Below are 7,797 nucleotides of genomic sequence, written 5' to 3'. Positions count from 1 at the left end.
TTTAGGATTTATTTTTATTTTACAGGCAACTTTGTATTTATTTTAACTAGGTACAATAGTTATTAAATAGTTATTAACTATTTAATAGCTACCTAGTTAAAATAAATACAAATTTACCTGTAAAATAAATCCTAACCTAACTTACAATTACACCTAACACTATCATTAAATAAATTAAATTAATTAACTACAATTACCTAAAATTAAATACAATTAAATAAAATAAAATAAAGTACAAGAAAAACCCCACTAAATTACAGAAAATAAAAAAAATTACAAGAAGTTTAAACTAATTACACCTAGTCTGAGCCCCCTAATAAAATAAAAAAGCCCCCCAAAATAATAAAATTCCCTACCTTATACTAAATTACAAATAGCCCTTAAAAGGGCTTTTTGCGGGGCATTGCCCCAAAGTAATCAGCTCTTTTACCTGTAAAAAAAGAAATACAACCCCCCAACATTAAAACCCACCACCAACACACCCAACCTTACTCTAAAACCCACCCAATCCCCCCTTAAAAAAAACTAACACTAACCCCTTGAAGATCACCCTACCTTGAGCCGTCTTCACCCAGCCGGGCAGAAGTCTTCATCCGATCCGGGCAGAAGTCTTCATCGAATCCGGGCAGAAGAGGTCCTCCAGATGGGCAGAAGTCTTCATCCAAGCGGCATCTTCTATCTTCTTCCATCCGATGAGGAGCGGCTCCATCTTGAAGACATCTGACGCAGAGCATCCTCTTCGTTCGACATCCAACTGAAGAATGAAGGTTCCTTTAAATGACGTCATCCAAGATGGAGTCCCTTTAATTCCGATTGGCTGATAGAATTCTATCAGCCAATCGGAATTAAGGTAGAACAAAATCCTATTGGCTGATGCAATCAGCCAATAGGATTGAGCTCGCATTCTATTGGCTTATTGGAACAGCCAATAGAATGTGAGGTCAATCCTATTGGCTGATTGGATCAGCCAATCGGATTGAACTTCAATCCTATTGGCTGATTGCATCAGCCAATAGGATTTTTCCTACCTTAATTCCGATTGGCTGATAAAATTCTATCAGCCAATCAGAATTGAAGGGACGCCATCTTGGATGACGTAATTTAAAGGAACATTCATTCTTCAGTTGGACGTCGAACGAAGAGGATGCTCCGCGTCGGATATCTTCAAGATGGAGCCGCTCCTCGTCGGATGGAAGAAGTTAAAAGATGCCGCTTGGATGAAGACTTCTGCCCGTCTGGAGGACCTCTTCTGTCTGGATTCGATGATGACTTCTGCCCGGATCGGATGAAGACTTCTGCCCGGCTGGGTGTTAGGTTTTTTTAAGGGGGGATTGGGTGGGTTTTAGAGTAAGGTTGGGTGTGTGGGTGGTGGGTTTTAATGTGGGGGGGTTGTATTTCTTTTTTTACAGGTAAAAGAGCTGATTACTTTGGGGCAATGCCCCGCAAAAAGCCCTTTTAAGGGCTATTTGTAATTTAGTATAAGGTAGGGAATTTTATTATTTTGGGGGGCTTTTTTATTTTATTAGGGGGCTTAGATTAGGTGTAATTAGTTAAAACTTCTTGTAATTTTTTTTAATTTTCTGTAATTTAGTGTTTGGTTTTTTTGTACGTTAGTTTATTTTATTTAATTGTATTTAATTTTAGGTAATTGTAGTTAATTAATTTAATTTATTTAATGATAGTGTAGTGTTAGGTATAATTGTAACTTAGGTTAGGATTTATTTTACAGGTAAAATTGTATTTATTTTAACTAGATAGCTATTAAATAGTTAATAACTATTTAATAACTGTTGTACCTAGTTAAAATAAATACAAAGTTGCTTGTAAAATAAAAATAAATCCTAAAATAGCTACAATGTAATTATTAATTATATTGTAGCTATCTTAGGGTTTATTTTATAGCTAAGTATTTAGTTTTAAATAGGAATAATTTAGTTAATAATAGTACATTTATTTAGATTTATTTAAATAATATTTAAGTTAGGGGGGTGTTATGGTTAGGGTTAGACTTAGGTTTAGGGGTTAATAACTTTATTATAGTGGCAGCGACGTTAGCGGTGGCAGATTAGGGGTTAATACATTTAATAGGCTATGTGGGCTATGGCGGTTTAGGGGTTAATACTTGAATAGGTTAATTGGGTTGTGGGCTATGGCGGTTTAGGGGTTAATAATTTAGTTATTACTTGTGGTGTGGGTTTGATGGCGGATATAGGGGTTAATAGTTTAAATAGGCATTTTGCCTTGTGGGGGGTTGTCGGTCTAGGGGTTAATACATTTAATATTAGTAATGAGAGGGGGGATTGCGGATATAGGGGTTTTACGTGTCAGGCTTATTTTTGGGAGGCGTGTTAGACTTTTACGGGAGATTTGTTATTTTCTTTACTTTTCTTAGGTGCCGGCAGTTTCTAAAGTGCCGTAAGTCACTGGCGACTCCAGAAATTTGTATTTACGCTCATTTCTGGACATCGCTAGTTTATCCGACTTACGGCACTTTATGAACTGCCGGCGGGGTTTATGTAATACCCGATGTGCGAGGTGAAATTATGGGCGGCGCAGGTTCCCACGCTTGCGCCGAAACCTGCGCCGTATATTTGATCGCGCCCTATGTTTCAATTTTCTTATTCCACCTAGTGGTTAAATAATATAGCTTGCTATTCTTTACCACATAGTACAATAAACTTCCATAAATGCACTGACACAGAATCACTTCACATACAAAATTACATAGCATACAAAATTAAAACCTTCATAAAACCAAATGCAAATCCTAATTTATATTCAGGTATACAAAATAAGTGCCCCAAAGGATGATGTGTCCCAGCTGCAGCTGCTCTTCTATCTATCCCCTCCAAATAAATAAAATATAGGTCTGCAGTTTAAAAACATAATTTATGTAAGAACTTACCTGATAAATTAATTTCTTTCATATTGGCAAGAGTCCATGAGCTAGTGACGTATGGGATATACAATCCTACCAGGAGGGGCAAAGTTTCCCAAACCTCAAAATGCCTATAAATACACCCCTCACCACATCCACAATTCAGTTTAACGAATAGCCAAGTAGTGGGGTGATTGAAAAAGGAGTAAAAAGCATCAATAACGGAACTGGAAATATAATTGTGGTTTATACAAAAAAGCATAACCACCATAAAAAGGGTGGGTCTCATGGACTCTTGCCAATATGAAAGAAATGAATTTATCAGGTAGCCTTATCGCTGCGGAATCTGTTGGCACTCTACAAATAACCAATTATAATAATAATAATAAGTTCTTACATAAATTATGTTTTCTTTCATGTAATTGGCAAGAGTCCATGAGCTAGTGACGTATGGGATAGTAATACCCAAGATGTGGTACTCCACAGAAGTCACTAGAGAGGAAGGGATAAAAATAAAAACAGCCATTTTCCGCTGAAAAAATTAAATCCACATCCAAAAAAATAAGTTTTTCTAATAATTGAAAAGAAAAAACTTAAAACATAATCAGAGGAATCAAACTGAAACAGCTGCCTGAAGAACTTTTCTACCAAAAACTGCTTTCGAAGAGGCAAATACATCAACTGTTGAATTTAGTAAATGTATGCAAAGAAGACCAAGTTGCTGCTTTGCAAATCTGATCAACTGAAGCTTCATTCTAAAAAGCCCACGAAGTGGAGACTGATCTAGCAGAAAGAGCTGTAATTCTCTGAGGCGGAGCCTGACCCGACTCCAAATAAGCCTGATGAATCAAAAGCTTTAACCAAGATGCCAAGGCAATGGCAGAAGCTTTCTGACCTTTCCTAGAACCAGAGAAGACAACAAATAGACTAGAAGTCTTCCTGAAATCTTTTGTAGCTTCAACATAATATTTCAAGGCTCTTACAACATCCAGAGAATGTAAGGATCTCTCCAAAGAATTCTTAGGATTAGGACACACAGAGGGAACAACAATTTCCCTATCAATGTTGTTGATGAAGTCCGCAAAACTGCCTTATCCTGATGGAAAATCAGAAAAGGAGACTCACAAGAAAGAGCAGATAACTCGGAAACTCTTCTAGCAGAAAAGATAGCCAAAAGGAAAAACACTTTCCAAGAAAGTAGTTTATTATCCAAAGAATGCATACGCTCAAAAGGAGGAGCCTGTAAAGCCTTCAAACCCAAATTAAGACTCCAAGGAGGAGAGACTGATTTAATGACAGGCTTGATACGGACCAAAGCCTGCACAAAACAGTGAATATCAGGAAGCTTAGCAATCTTTCTGTGAAATAAAACAGAAGGAGCAGAGATTTGTCCCTTCAAGGAACTTGCAGACAATCCTTTATCCAAAACATCCTGAAGAAACTGTAAAATTCTAGGAATTCTAAAAGAATGACAGGAGAATTTATGAGAAGAACACCATGAAATATAAGTCTTCCAAACTCGATAATAAATCTTCCTAGAAACAGATTTACGAGCCTGTAACATAGTATCATTCACTGAGTCAGAGAAACCTCTATGACTAAGCACTAGGCGTTCAATTTCCATACCTTCAAATTTAATGATTTGAGATCCTGATGGAAAAATGGTCCTTGAGACAGAAGGTCTGGTCTTAACGGAAGTGGCCAAGGTTGGCAACTGGACATCCGGACAAGATCCGCATACCAAAACCTGTGAAGCCATGCTGGTGCTACCAGAAACACAAACGATTGTTCCATGATGATCTTGGAAATCACTCTTGGAAGAAGAACTAGAGGCGGAAAGATATAAGCAGGTTGGCAAAATCAAGGTACTGTTAAGTTAACGCATCCACGACTCCGCCTGAGGATCCCTGGACCTGGACAGGTACCTGGGAAGTCTCTTGTTTAGATGGGAGGCCATCATATCTAATTCTGGAAGACCCCACATCTGAAAAACACATCTGGATGGAGAGACCACTCCCCCTGATGTAAAGTCTGACAACTGAGATAATCCGCTTCCCAATTGTCTACACCTGGGATATGTACCGCAGAAATTAGACAAGAGCTAAATTCCGCCCAAGAAAGTATCCAAGATACTTCTTTCATAGCTTGGGGACTGTGAGTCCCACCCTGATGATTGACATATGCCACAGTTGTGATATTGTCTGTCTGAAAACAAATTAATAATTCTCTCTTCAACAGAGGCCAAACCTGAAGAGCCCTGAAAATAGCACGGAGTTCTAAAATATTGATTGGTAATCTCGCCTCTTGAGATTTTCAAACCCCTTGTGCTTTCAGAGATCCCAAAACAGCTCCCCAACCTGAAAGACTTGCATCTGTTGTGATTACAGTCCAGGTTGGACGAACAAAAGAGGCCCCTTGAACTATTACGATGGTGATCTAACCACCAAGTCAGAGAGAGTCGAACATTGGGATTTATGGATATTAATTGTGATATCCTTGTAAAATCCCTGCACCATTGATTCAGCATACAAAGTTGAAGAGGTCTCATATGAAAATGAGCAAAGGGGATCGCGTCCAATGCTGCAGTCATGAGACCTAAAACTTCCATGCACATAGCCACTGAAGGGAATGATTGAGCCTAAAGGTTTCGACAAGCTAAAACCAATTTTATTTGTCTCTTGTCTGTTAGAGACAGAGTCATGGACACTGAATCTATCTGGAAACCTAAAAAGGTGACCCTTGTCTGAGGAATCAAGGAACTTTTTGGAAAATTAATCCTCCAACCATGTCTTTGAAGAAACAACACTAGTTGATTAGTGTGAGAAAGACCGCAATACCCTGTTCTCTGATGACAGACAGTAGGGCACCGAGAACCTTCGAAAAAATGATTGGAGCTGTCGCTAGGCCAAACGGAAAAGCAGCAAATTGGTAATGCTTGTCTAGAAAAGAGAATCTCAGAAATCGATAGTGGTCTGGATGAATCTGAATATGAAGATATGCATCCTGTAAGTCTATCGTGGACATATAATGACCTCTTACAAAATGATTCAAAATGTTCAGATCCAGAACTGGCCTGAATGAATTTTCTTTCTTTGGGACAATGAATAGATTTGAATAAAACCCCAGACCCTGTTCCTGAAACGGAACTGTCATGATTACCCCTGAAAGCTCTAGATCTGAAACACACTTCAGATAAGCCTGAGCCTTCACCGGATTTGCTGGAACGTGAGAAAGAAAGAATCTTCTCACAGGAGGTCTTACTCTGAATCCTATTCGATACCCTTGGGAGACAATACTCTGAATCCACTGATTTTTGACAGAATCTGCCCATATGTCTTGGAAACATTTTAATCTTCCCCCCACCAACTGAACTGAAATGAGGGCCGCACCTTCATGCAGACTTCGGGGCTGACTTTGGTTTCTTAAAAGGCTTGGATTTATTCCAACTTGAAGAAGGTTTCCAATTGGAACCAGATTCTTTGGGGGAAGGATTGGATTTCTGTTCCTTATTCTGTCGAAAAGAATGAAAATGATTAGAAGCTTTAGATTTACCTGACCTACAAAAACAATTTATCCTACAGATTATAGCTTTCATTCTCCAACACAATTATTTTGTATTTCAAGAGGATTACTACTTACAGGTCAGGGGGACCGCCATGGGCACCAGGTTTGCCCCGAGCTTTGCTAATCTCTATATGGGAATTTTCGAACAAAGATATATATACGATACTCGGTTCGGGCAAATCTGGTGTACTATGGCAGATATATAGATGACCTGTTGTTGGTGTGGACAGGAGACTTAGAGTCTGCCAATAAATTTGTGGAACATATCAACAACAATGATATGGGTTTAGCTTTTACAAGTAATATACAACCTCAGGATATTGTGTTCCTAGACCTCAGTTTATCCATATCTAAGAAAGATGGCTCTATATCTTCAAGTAACCATTTTAAATCTGTTGACTGCAATAGCTACTTATATTATTGTAGCAATTATTACACTCCGTGAAAAAGAAATGTCCCATATGGGCAGTTTAAAAGATTGATGAGAAATTGTAGCCAAAACAGATTTCATCAAACAGAGTGAAGTACTTATTAAAATGTTTATAGAAAAGGGATATCCAGCTAACCTTATACATCAGAGTTTTGCACAAGTTGAGTCTGTAGATAGGGAATCCTACTTTGTTAGGGACAAACAAACATCACAAAATAATTCACATGGAGAAAATAAAGATAGAATAATGTTTATTACACAATATAATTCCAATTGTCAGCAGATCAAGAAAATCATAAACAAAAATTGGAATATTTTGTGCAGATATCCAATTCTGGGAAATTAACTGTCTGAACAACCTAGGTGTGTATATAGGAGAGCTCCCACTTTGAAAAATCTCATAGCACCTAGCAAAGTGGTAGTATATAGATCTTATAATAACAAAAATAAAAACATGCAACCATCTAGATTCACTAGTACTCTAAAGAAAAAAGGAGTCTTCAAATGTTTGGTGAAAATCTGTAGAATGTGTAAATTTTTTACACAAGGAACAAGCAGTTTCAAATCACACACTATAGGGACCATTTACCCAATAAAAAGTCATATTACAAGTAACTCTACCTATATCATATATATCCTGACTTGTCAATTATGTGGGATTCAATATGTTGGAAGAACCTGTAGAAAGATCAGAGATAGATGGAATGAACATTTTCGCAATATGGAAAAAAACTACAAACATAATGGAGATACTAACATCTTTCATATTACTCCCATTGAACAAATCTCTCCCTCCTACCTATATAATAGATTTAATAGACTTAGACAAAGGGAGACTTTTTGGATCTTCAGACTTAACACTTTATTTCCCAAAGGTCTAAATATGAATATGGACCTAGCAGCTTTTCATTGATTGCAATTTTTA

This window comes from Bombina bombina, chromosome 3, assembly GCF_027579735.1.
Source record: "Bombina bombina isolate aBomBom1 chromosome 3, aBomBom1.pri, whole genome shotgun sequence".
NCBI lineage: Eukaryota > Metazoa > Chordata > Amphibia > Anura > Bombinatoridae > Bombina > Bombina bombina.
The sequence above is the reverse complement of the archived record's forward strand: the minus strand, read 5'-3'. Positions refer to the sequence as shown.